Source organism: Diospyros lotus, chromosome 13 (genome assembly GCF_014633365.1).
Source record: "Diospyros lotus cultivar Yz01 chromosome 13, ASM1463336v1, whole genome shotgun sequence".
Classification (NCBI taxonomy): domain Eukaryota; kingdom Viridiplantae; phylum Streptophyta; class Magnoliopsida; order Ericales; family Ebenaceae; genus Diospyros; species Diospyros lotus.
Window position 1 is genome coordinate 20560518 of NC_068350.1, and position 12646 is coordinate 20573163.

A 12646-nucleotide genomic window follows, 5' to 3' on the forward strand; every position below is an offset into this window, starting at 1 on the left:
ATCGCATGATGACAATAGAGAGACGCTAAACCAAAGAAAAATCAAATCACACCTACAGAAACTAACAATAAAACAATTCTTATTCTCTTCTTTTTTTTTTGTTGTTGAAATATATGCAAAACTAAAGGCTCTAGGGCTATACATCCAGATTGAGAAAACCAAAAAACCCAATGGAATTGAAATGTTTGATTTGGTTAATTTGGTTTTCTTAGACTTCGGTTCAATTTAGGTTCACTATGTAGAAAAAACTGAACCTTTAGCAAAATAAGTCTACAGTATGAATAGGCAAAAAATCAGTTGAAGTGGGCCAAAAAAGCAAAAAATTAATTGGTCAAAAACGAGCCAAGGGCTCAGAGGAAAGGGATCGGGCCCCACATGGCCGTCTTGGGGCCACCCTCGACACCCCTGAGTGGGGGTCATTGGGGGGTGGTAGCCAAGGGGTAGCCGTTGTTGGATATGAGCCCTTAAGACTAGTTTTTAATAACACAAAGGGATTCCAACTTGTAATTTTTTAATTTTCAATAAAATAATAAGTTTATGTTTTAATTCAAACTGTAATATATGGTTTAAATTAAAAATATATACCTATTAGTATAATAAGGAGTGGATACCATCCTTAAGAGTTAAGGATAATCCATGGTTCATTATGCTATAAACAAATTCCTAGCTATAAAGTTCAAAATATGGATAATAACAACTCTTAAATATTAGTGTAAGTGCCATAAATACTAGATTTACATTGTTTTGTATGTATGTGAATGACATTGTTGGTTGTTCTTAATGTTAATAAAGGTCATATCTTCGTTCATATCTCTCCATCTCATCTTTATAAATAAGTCCCTAGATTTCTAGGTAGACTTTCTACTCTCAGAGGGTTGAGACTGTATGACTTGGATCTCATGCCCAAGATTTCTTAAAGGTATTCCCAGTCATTAGACTTATTAGAAGGGGATTATGATTTGTTGATTAATGGACTGACACATGGGCTACTACCATTGTTTAGCCTAGGATGTTAATGGGATAGAGTGGTGAGTCACACGCCACATTGCATGGCATGTATATAGTAAACATGTGGGTGGATGTTAGAGAACATCTATTGAATGTGATGTCTGCAACAGATTACATGGTTTGAGGATTAATGATCTGTTACTGGCTCTCAGTTGTGTATATGGTCCTTTGAATGGAGATAACATAGTGTCTTGTGTACTAGTGTCAGGGATTTGCTGTTGAGTGAAACCATCCGATGTAAGAGATGGGAATGCTCTCTGTGCGATGGTGTATAGAGACAGATGCTCATCGATGGGATCCATTGACCTCTATTAGTTGGGGGAGAACATCCTATGTAATCTATGTTGGTGATTGTGATTGGAAATCTCTTTGCCAAGGTGAGTATGAGATTGGAAAGTGTTCCAATGTTAGATTGGATATGATGTGCTACCTCAATTACACCATACTGGGTTTGTCATAGTTATTGAGTTTTATGAGTTTAATCAGTCCATGACTTTCACTCAGTCGGGATGTTAGTTAATGGATGAATTATAGTGCACGATAATCGAGAAGCCTAAATAGGTTCACATGAAGTTAGACTTCATTACCATTAGGATCGTCTTGAGTTTTGGCTAAAGGATACTTAGAATCTTTCGAGGTGCTCTAGGAATTTGGAAACATCATCTTAGTACGTTAAGGAGTTGACGTGTCCTGATTGCTACATGACTATGAATATAAAAAGTCACACACATACTGAATAATGTCTGGATTAGTAATCTATTCCTCTTAGTGTGTTCCTCATTGCTATCAGATAGTGATGTTGGTTGCTTGAATGTGTTGGACACATTGATCTGTGGAAATGGGAGATTACTATTGGATAACAAGAGATTTGTTTGCATTATTGGATAGTGCAAAGGCTATTACTTGATAATAGTAGGGATGGAATGCAATATAGATGAAGTGGGCGGAATGTGACTGCTTCGATCGATAGGACCTTTTAGGTCGGTCGATCGAACTTGAACCAAACGTTTCTGTACAACATCGGTCGACCAAACTATATAGTTCAGTTGATCAAAATTCTGTCACGCCTTGTCTCGTTCGAGCATTAAATGATCTGATCAATTGCATGATTATATGTGGGGCATGGACGAGGGTGAAGCATGTAAGAGAAGGAGAATAAGCTGATTTTGAATTGAGAGGGTATTGGAGAAGGTCACTTGGCTTCTCCCCACTTTTTCTTCTTCTTCCATAGTTGCTGCCATTTCCTTGTTCTTGCTCCAAAAGGTTGGCTAGTGTTGCTCCCTTTTTTCTTCTCCCATTTAGATCAAGTGTGAAAGAACTAGGGTGCAATCGAGAAAGGGACGACAGTAGAGCTTTGGGTTACCTCCATCGAGAGGGTCCTAGCATGGCTTTGTTGGAGGGTTCTGAAGGCATCTCAGGTGTGGACTAACTAGGTGCTCCACACGTGAGATGAGGCTAGTTACTCACCCGACGTTGCGGGTTGCTCATGGGAGATCATCCGGGCGGCAAGGAGGAAAGGCATCGTATTTGACAACCGGTACTAACCTTCTTGAAAGGTATACTGATAAAACTCCCTATGGCATGGTTTATGTTTTTGAATATGGATGAGTTATATTGAGTCTTGTAAGGATCGTTTTTGCTCCTACTTTTCACTTGCTCTAATGAATGTTTTGGTTTTGAAAAATGTTTTAAAACATATAATTCCTTGCATAGATCTACTTGTGTTTGGATTTTAGCCTCGGGCCCCCATTGAAAGTAAAGCAAGATCGCTACGGGGCAAGCAATGTAGTTCAAAAATTTTGAACCTTACCCCGATCCCGGCGATTGGATCAATGTCGAAATCAAATCATTCACATACAAATTAAAATAAATCTAACATTTAGATTATCGAGTCGTTCGCGGATTTGAGCCGTCCAAGCGTTTGGCCTCTAACTCGTGATACGCGGCATGCGTCCGTTGGCAAGGAGAGCGAAATAGGAGTGCTAGCTCCTTCTCTTTTTCGCGCTAGTGTATAGACGGAAAAAGAACGCCCACGTTTCAAATTGATGCCAAAAAGAAACGGGAAAGAGTGAACGACAATATGTTTTCCAACTCTTGAAAAATGACACCAAAACTCACTACTTCTCCTATTTTGGACAACCCATAAAGGGATATTTATAAAGAGTTCTAGGGTTTCTTAAACCCTAATGGATATGGGCCGGCCCATTTAATTTGGTCCAATTAGGAACTTAATTAAATAGGTTTATTCTAGTCCAACTAAAAATATAATTAAATGGCCCAAATCCTTTTATAGGTTTAAATAAAATATTTTGGCCCAAATCTAATTCAAGCCCAAATATAATATTTAATATTTGGCCAAAATCTAATTTGGTCCAAATATATTATTTAATATTTAATATTTTGCCCAAATCCAATTTAGTCCAAATATAATATTTAATTTAATATTTGGCCCAAATCCAATTTAGTCCAAATATTAACTTAAGCCAAAATATATTTTATTTCCTATTTTCCACTCCAACAAATAGAAAATTATTAAATTAGAAACTCTTTCCTAATTTAATCAATTGTCATTTTAGGAAACTCTTTTCATTATGACGACTCCTCGTCATATCGACGTCATTACGTCTATTTGTTCTTTTTTCGTGAGAACCTACGACGACATAACTTCTTGCCGAAGTGTCCCACTTAACCATACGTCCACTCTCCTGGTTTAAGCCAGAGACTGTGCCTATTGCGTATGACTCATTAGGCTTCCGAATATGTTAGCAATATGTCGGTACAAACACATAAGACAAGATTGGCCTCGAGCAAGGCATCATGCCTACCCAATTATTCAAAAGGATGCATAATCTGCAAATAACCTTTCACGAGGATGGTTACCATGTAATTCGATCCTCTCGTCAATGTATCTTATGTGATCTCAAGTATGGCGATGTGTTGCTTTATAATGATCACATGAGTTTTCTTCGGTCTTCCGGATATCTTCACTTAATTAGAAAGTAAATCAGTAACTCCTTATTGATCTCTTTCACCATGGCCATGGATTTAAAGTGAATATCCACCGAAGGCGTCTTAGATACATCATCCTCTATCAAGGGATAGATGAGTCCCATCTTGGCTATGCACCCATCTCCATAAGCCTCACGATATACCCAACGATCGCCCACGTGCAGCCTTTGTCTAGACCCATCGAAACGATGTCAAAGCATACCAGTCTTCTTATGAGATGACCGTGACAACCTCAGGTCCAAGGATTAGTTACACCCATCTCGTATGAGAATTCCATTACATATAACCAAAATAGATTCTCATGGCGAGTCATGTCCAGTAACACGTTCTCCAATATTGGTCACCTATGTACTTGTCTAGACATCCCCATGCTTATGGGTGTGAGACCCCCATTGCTATCACATAGCAAAAACATAGCATATACAAGTCTTACCGCAATTGTCAATGTCCATTCTTGACATTGCTATGACTTGGGATATTTAATGATGTCTAGAAACTGTGATGCATCATCTCACATCTTTATAAATTAATCATAGTATACATTATATGGACTTCTATCTAGTTTCATTTGGTTATTACAATAATAACAAGAAGCTAATAGAATGACTTCTTGTGAATTTAAACAACTCATTATTTAAATAATAAATATGATTACAATTGTCAGTGTACAATTTGCCCAATCCGATTGGGTTTAGAGCACCTACACTAACACCCATTTTCCTTTAGTGGTATCAAAGACTCGGCTCGATATTTTCATCGTATGAACGTTTTTTATGTATTATGTGGTTATTTCAGACATGTGTATATCTATTTTGGTGTTAGTTTGCAATGTACATCGTTGTTCGTCCGAAACTGTTAGACTATTTTTGGGTAAGTTTAGTCGATCGAACTATTCTGGGCAGTGGACCAAAGCTAGAATTTTTTGATTCTAGATGGCTTCGGTCGACCAAACATCCTAGGTTAGTCAACCGAACTTGTGACCCAAATCTTAGGTTGACCATTTTTGGAGCTAGTCTATTGAACATGTAAAACTGACTTAAAATAGACGATTGCTATGAGATTGGGTTTACCGATTATTCTAGTGAGAGGATCTATTGATTATCTTGGAGATAGTCGACTGATCCAGGACCGCAAGGGAATTATGGTGGACCATTTCATGCTTTAGGTTTGCCAGTTGTCAATGTTTTTGAGGTATTCACTTATATGTAACTGGATTACATTGGATAAGCTTGTACTGGAAGAGAATTGTGATGTTAGATGCCATGAGCCCGAAATGGGAAGCACACATTACATAAACATAAAATTTTTGAAATTGTATTTCAAAGGTATATGCCAGCAGAATCAATTTTATTGATCAAGGTGATCATGGGCTTATTCAATGTGAATGAATAAATGATTACAAGTATTCAATCGCAAATATGTAATTATTGTTTATTCATTCGGGTTGTAAAGAGACAGAAGGCTCCACGTCATTTATTTCATTTTTAGAATCACTTGTATTAGAAAATTATTTTTGTAAAATGAAGGAGTATCAAGGTGTTGATGTTAATGGAGACGTCGAGTTATCCGGTGTTGGTGTTTCGAGGGAGCAAGTCAACCTCATTTGTTGGAAGCTGTAAAATGTATGGTTGAATGTCTCTTGGTAGCCTCTTTAATTAAATCCTAAGACTCAAGTTTAAATAGAAGCTTAAAAGGCCATGATCATCCAGGAAATGTGCATGTATGCGTTTTGTTTTACTATGTATTTGATACATTGATTAAAACTTAATGCATGTACAAAGTGAGACCTGAAAATTAAAGACCGAAAAAATCTTTCCAATTGTGCAAATTAATATTAGATTTAAGCTGTGAATTGGATTTATCATGGCCCTCTACCGTCATAGGATATGTCCTCACTCGATTGGGTGTACCCTAGTTGCCCATAGATAGGAGGGTTCATTTTATGACAGTTGGTTGACGTTCCTATTAAGCATTAGATGTTGTCGACCACCCCACACGAATATGGCCAACATACCACTATAGTGTTAAGGCTTTAGACATTGCATATGAATTGATGGCTGGGGTGGTGGGTGGAATCTAACTGTGTCACTATCATAGAAACCATCATAATGTTGCAGATGAGGTGGCACAGGGGCTGAAGGTTGAGCTTCACATTGATTGTGGAAAGGAGACAAGGAGTTGTCTCTTCGATCACCCACTGCGAGTCTTCCAACGGGATTTGCGTTTACCACTTGGGGAGTGTGGATTCAAAAAAATTGGTGGGAGGTACCTAATTCAAGATCAGAATTAAATGGATTTTTCAAGAAAATTAAACTTACAAACTTTAAATTCTTTTGCAACTAAATCTATTTTGAAATAGTAAATCATTTAAACAAGAAGCTTGATGATAGGAGAAGCTTGAGAAAATGAAGACAATAGGAAGTTGTGGCAAGTATACCCATGGGAAGAAAGCAAAGTCCCACCATGCGTCGATGATAAGAAATAGAGGGGTTAACAATTACACTACAATGAGTATGTGGGATGACATGAAAGAGTGGTTGAAAAAGTACTTGAACAAAAGAAATTGGTTCCAACCACCAAAGAACAACCAAGAAGGAGATCCCCATTCACTGAAAACTAACTAGGAAAACCACTGCTAAGAAAATTTAAGATGCCATGGATTACCCCTTACGCTGGCAAAGATAACCTTGATGATCATATTTAGAACTATGAATCATTGATGATACTTCACGGTTGAGACGACGAAATTATGTGTCGGGCATTTTCGTTAACTTTAATAAGACACGCCTGGACTTGGTTCAATGGTTTTCCCGAAGCCTTCTTTTCATCATTTGAGCAATTGGGAACATAAATAATTAAAGCCTTTGTTATTAACAGTTAGAAAAAGAAGAATGCGACACATCTCCTTAATATCCGATAGGGAGACAAAGAAACACTTCGACAATATATGGATAGATTTTGAAATGCCACCCTTTAAATGTGTGATTTACATATCAAAATGGCAGTATCCGCTATGTTGCAAGGAACTCGGTTAACCTCTTTCCAAGAGGTGTTATCCTTGGACCCCCCCAAAGTCCTTGGCAGATTTGTTTGTTAGGGTGAATAAGTATATACTCCATACAAATGTAATGAGAACAGTGGGGGGAAATAAAGATAGAGAAGGGAAAAGAAAAGAACGGGATGGTGAAATGGACCCCAATAGGCGACGGGAAAGGGTACGAAAGCTAGATGCACCTAGACTCTAATTCAATCATTACGCTTGGTCACTCAACCACAGTCTACCATATTAGCATCCATAGAAAGGTTGTGACTTATCAGACTTTCGAAGAGAGTTGATCATCTTATGGGGGAAGAATTAGGATGAATACTGCAAATAGCATAGAGCTTGCGACCATTCCACTAACTAATTCTAGGAGTTAAAAAATCAAATTGAGATACTCATTCAAGGACACTTATGGAGATATGTACGAGAGGAAGAGAGAAATGATAGAGAGCCTTAAAGAATAGAAGAAAGGCCTGAGGGATATGAAAGACTGAACTAGCAGCAAAACAAAGGGAGATAAAATGACAAACTACTTGTTCCCTACATAATGTGCCCACACATCAAGCCATTCATGTTATCTTTGGCAGAGAGACCTTAGCCGAAAATACCTATTCTTCTCGAAAAGCTTATGCTCGTCAAACCTATCAAGTGAATTTAGTAATGGAAACACAAGATAATGAAGAGCTGATTGTTTTTACTCCCGCTGACAAGAGAGATGTGATTACTCCCCATGATGATCCCATGGTGATTTTAGCTGTAATAGCAAAGCATCCTATTAGAAGAATCTTGGTTAATAGTGGCAGTTTAGTCAACCTCATTTACTGAAATTGCTTTAAGCAAATGCATATTTCCACGATCAGTTGAGAAAAGTCTCCTCTCCTTTGTACAATTTCACTAGGGAAGTAATGCCAATCGTCGGTTCAATTCAATTACCAGTCACGTTGGGTTCCGATCCACAAAGAGTGACTCACCAAGCTAACTTCATGGTTGTAAAAACTTCTTCAACTACTTATAATGTAATCTTGGGGCGTCCCCTACTCAATGATATGAGGGTAGTAGTCTCGTTGTGTTACTTATTGACGAAATTTCCAACGCCTTAAAGGGTGGGCCAAGTCCATAGGGATCAAAGAAAGGCTCGTACTTTCTATGTCTCTTCCATGAAGGGGAAGAAGAAGGATGAGACTCTATGAATTACTGAGCAAGCTATACATAAGTCACTCACTGAGAAGGCTGTATACAAACCTCAACTAATTGAAAAATTGGAAGGGTGTAATTAAGTACCAATGAACTGGAAAAGCAAGCGTATGTGGGTTCGCAACTCCCTGAAAAGGTAAAGTAAGAGATTGTGAAATGCTTAAAGGAAAATATGGATATCTTAGCTTGGACACTAGCTGATATGCCTGAAATCAGCCCAAAAGTAATTTGACACCACTTAAACAAGGATCCACAATTCTAGCCTGTTCGCCAAAATAAGTGCAATATTGCCCCTAATAGGCTACTAGCTTTGGAAAAGAAGGTGGATAAGTTATTGGAAGCTAAATTTATTTGAGAAGCATTGCACCCGGATTGGCTAACAAATGTGGTGATTGTGAAAAAATCCAATGAGAAATGGTGAGTATGCATGATAGAGCTTAATTGTATACATATTTTTATCTAATTTTTATCTTAATCTTATGTTGTTATTCCTACTAAAAATGTGTGTTTATATAGATTTTACATTATTTTAATATTTTTTTGTAGGAATCCAATAAAGATATTAATTCAAAGATTTGGGTGTAAAAAAAAAAATATTATAAATTAATTTTTAATGTTAATTTTAGAATTAATATTATAATATAACATAAGAATTAATATATAATAAATTGGAAGCAAGAGGCAGGGTAGAAATTGAAGTTGAAATTAGAGATGGGTATGGCATGCACCTATATATATTAAGATGGGAAGTCTAATTTGGAAAATGCTTAAAGGGTTGCGGGAATACACATATATATATAAATATAATAATAATGTTATAAAGCAATTGGATGAGGCATAATATAATATATAATTAAATTGAAATTTAAGGAGAAGGAATTGGAAGAGCTAGGGCATGCGTGCATTATATATATAATATTATATTAAAAGGAGGGGGATTGGTAGGGAGTTGAGGGAGAAAGCGACGCACAAGAGGGAGGTGACAGAGGAAGAATTGGGAGAAGGAAGCCAAGGTGCACAGTAAAGACGCAAGGCTTGTCCCGCGCATAACAAAGCCGCAACACCCACGCACATACCAAAGCGGAAGCGAGCAGCAGCAAGGCTGGGCAAGCACAGACCAATTCGTGCAACCTAGATCTGGGCAGGAAGCTCATTTTCTCAATTCAATTTTAGTTTTTATTTTTATTTTAATAATCTCTAGTTAAATTGTTTTTGCTAGGGTTTGGATGGATTTTAATTTTGTGATTATGTGATTATTTGTTTAGTTTGATTCAAAAATCGATTATTACTTGTATGAGCAATTTATATTGTTGTGCTTAATGGTTTAAAAGATTGGTCACATTTTAATGATTTATTGATTTATGCATGACTCACTAAAGAATTACTATTGTTGTTGACAAAATACAACAATCTATTTTTAATCGAGGGAGAATATAATTTTGTGTGGTTGATCATGATAATTTCGAGAGTGTAGAGTCTTATGAGCATTAGGAATCCTGAGAGTCTTGAGGGTCTTGTGAACCTTGAGAGTCTCGTCACCAAAATGTCTTAAGAGTCTTGTCACCAAAGTGTCTTGAGAGTTGAGAGTCTTGGGTATGTTGAGTAACGGGAGACTCTCGTGATCTTTTGAATGAGAAACCTCATGAGTGGGAGGCTTCTTTGGATCTGACGAGAGGTTTTCAGATGACCGAGAGAGTTTTGATGACTGATAGACCTGTAAGACGAAGGTACAGTTAGGGAAGCGGGTGGGTGTCTCTGCGCAAACCCTCCAACGCTTAAGTTAGTTCTCGAGAGTGGGAGCATAAGAATGTGCTTAGAGTGCTAAAGAGAGCGTACCTAAGGTCGGAGATGTTGCCTCCTATTTATAAAAGAGAGAAAGGGGGAACCGTGGTGGCTATCGCGAGAGTCTCATGGCCCATCCTGAGAATTTCGTGACCGTCCTGAGAGTTTCAGGGCCCATTCCGAGAGTTTCGCAGTCGTGATGGTGTATCTAAGGGATGAGACGTGGGTGGGAGACACCCATTTGGTCAAATGATCATGTGGGTGGCCTTGCTTCTTCATGCCTTGAGGGGTAGAAGAGGGAGAGAGGGATGAGGACCCCCTACTCACTCACTCGATTGTATGATCGAGTGGGTCTTCACTCGCTCAGTCTTGAGTGGCTCCCTTGCCTTTCGCCTTAGTTCAAACCTATTTCTGCTCCAAATGTTTGCATCTGCTCCTTAATCGGATATGGGTGCAATTTTCAGGGCATATCAGTTATAAATTAGATCCATATGCAATATAAATCACATGCTTGACTATGATATCGAGAGATGATTAGCTCATGTGTGGGAATTGAGGAAGTTTAGTCAATCAAATCCCCTTCCAAGATTAGAGGTTTGCAAAGAACTTAATGCTTATTTATTCTTTTGACATTTGCTCTGAAATTTGATGGTGAAATTGAATTAATAAAGGATTAATATGACTTGAGAAAGCTTATTAATTAATTGAGGGAAATCCACCATCACATGCAAATAATTATAAAATACTAAAAGGGTATTTTTGATTTTGAATCGAGTTGAATAGATGATTACATAATCTAGATTAAATGAAATCTAAATCCTAATGCATTCATTAATTAGCTTTTCTCATAAAGAATTTAGTTTTCATTTATTTTTCTTTTTTATTCATCCGATTAATTAATTAATTAGTTCAATTTAGTCTAAATTAAATTTATTTTCGTATTGTGATCTAGTTCTTGTGGGATCGACATTCGTTTTATCACTATATTCATAGTTGACTAGAGTACACTTACCTGAATTAATTATGTATAAATCACATATCAACTTTTGGCGTCGTTGTCAAAGACTAGTTTATTGCATATCAAAACTACATAAGTTAGCCTTAGATTGAACATCTTTTTGTCTTCTTTTAGGATTTACAATTTTAATTTAATTTAATTATTTATTATTATTTTTTCATCCTTTAGGAATTTATTTTTAATTTTTAATTGTAGTATTTTTCTTATTCTTTGTAGGTTTCATGGTGCATGGCATGCACTAGTGGTGGAGAATTGATACCTATTGATCAAGAAATTGAAAAAACTATGAAAAAGTAAAAGAAGGAGAAAAAGAACAAGATGGAGCAAGAACAATAGACCCAAAATAATCCAAGAATATTGAGCTCATATGCTACATCTACTCTAGATGGCACTACATCAAGCATTAGGAGCCCAATGTGCAAGTAAACAACTTTGAGATCAAGCCTGCAATTATTTAGATGATCCAAATGAGTGTACAATTTTCTGGCTCTAATAATGATCCTAACTCTCATATTGCTAATTTTCTTGAAATATGTGATACTTTTAAGTACAATGGAGTTAGTGAGGATGTCGTTTGACTTAAGTTGTTTCCCTTTTCCCTAAAAGATAAAGCAAAAGAATGGCTTAATTCTCTTCCAATAGGTTCTTATACTATATGGAATGGTTTGACACAAAAAAAATTATTTAAATATTTTTCACCTACTAAAATAGCTAAATTAAGGAATGACATAACAACTTTTTCACAATTTGGTAATGAATCCTTATATGAATCGTGGGAGAGATTTAAGGAACTACTTAGGAAATGTCATCACCATGGTCTACCCGTTTGGATGTAAGTGAACTTTTTATAGTGGCATTAATCAATCTCCTCGTTCAATATTAGATGCAACTATAGGTGGTACCCTTATGAGGAAAACTCTCGAAGAAGCATATGAACTTTTGGAGGAGAGACAACCAACAATTATCAATGGGACAATAAGAGAGCAAATAAAAAAGGAGTTGGAATTTATAATGTTGATTTTATCACTGCCTTATCTGTTCAAATTGTTGATTTAAATAAGAATTTGGGTAATTTGGGGGTTTCGGCTATTGATATGTCCTGAAAACTTGGAGAATCACAAGACCTAAAAGAGTTGCGAGACATGGACATGAAGACCAAAGGCCCAGCGGGTTGTAGAAGATTAAGGAAACAAGTCGATGGAGCAAGAGGTCGAGCCGAGACCAAGTGGGGAGGACCCACTCAGTTATGCTGAGTGGGTACGACACTACTTTGATTTTTTGGACATAACTTTCTCATATGAGCCCCGATTGAGGTTATTCAAACTCCTATAGAAACATAAGAGAATTATATACAACTTTCATGTTTTGAGTTTTAAGATATTTGAGCTAAATCAAGGTGTAAATTGGGCATGAAATTGATGCACCTACACTATTAAGGCTCAGAGTCAAGTATTGAAGGAAGATGGATCCGAACTAAGACAAAAGCCAAAAAGAAGGCATGAACAAGTGGCCCCCCACTCGGTCATGACCGAGTGGTCCCTCACTCGGTTCATAGGGAGACCAAATTTCCCTCACTTTTCATGACCCACTCG

At 37.0% G+C, this 12646-nt stretch overlaps 1 non-coding gene across 1 annotated transcript; it reads right to left on the minus strand.

The window, feature by feature from the left end:
- Nucleotides 1-11767: 11767 nt before the first annotated feature.
- On the minus strand, nucleotides 11768-11874 carry LOC127789371 (small nucleolar RNA R71). Its single transcript, XR_008020548.1, has one exon. It is a non-coding gene; the product is annotated as a small nucleolar RNA R71 (small nucleolar RNA).
- Between the last annotated feature and the right edge of the window lie 772 nt (nucleotides 11875-12646).